Genomic DNA, 730 nt, shown 5'->3' with positions numbered 1-730 from the left:
TGTGTCCTGTTTCTTTAACTCTTGACTTGGTCAGTTTCTCTAGTGATTGATTGCAAGGGTGAGAGAATTGACTGTTTGACTGGTTGTGAGAAGGAAAGTGGGGCATCTGGTTTTCAGTGACACCTTGCCCAACAGGTAATAAAAGGCAATGTAACTTCATTGGGAGCATTGTTACATCAGAAAAAGTAGTACAGAAGAGATGGTGTGACATCCCAGACTGTGTTTAGCTGAAGTGGTTATTATATTCTAGTCTGTGCCCGCTTTTCCAGTAGCTGACAAAGGGGTGTCCAGGGTCTTCTGCAGAAATTTCATCACACAGTTAGTGTCCATCACTTCCATCATGCTATTAGTCTGGCACATGAGCTGAGAGTTGCTTTTCTGTTCCAGCTGGATGGTGAGTTTTAAGCCCACTGGAACGCATTGAAAGGTTTTCAATGCATTTCAATGGGTTTTTTATTTTTCGCTTTGTGATGTTTTCGCTTAATGGTGATTTTCCTGGAACGGATTATTGTCGTTAAGCAAAGCACCACTGTACTTTCTGTTTGCACACATTTACATAATATATTGCTGTGGTATGAGGCTTGGGAATTGTAGGTCCTTTCAGATATATCCTAATACAGTGACATTCATTGGGGTTTTATTTTATCAGAATTAGCCTAGCTTGTGCTTTGGTCTATAATTCACCAAGAGTCAAAGATCAGGGGGGAAAAAAAGACTTGTGAGCAGCCAC

This window comes from Pogona vitticeps, chromosome 2, assembly GCF_051106095.1.
Source record: "Pogona vitticeps strain Pit_001003342236 chromosome 2, PviZW2.1, whole genome shotgun sequence".
Taxonomy (NCBI): domain Eukaryota; kingdom Metazoa; phylum Chordata; class Lepidosauria; order Squamata; family Agamidae; genus Pogona; species Pogona vitticeps.
The sequence above is the reverse complement of the archived record's forward strand: the minus strand, read 5'-3'. Positions refer to the sequence as shown.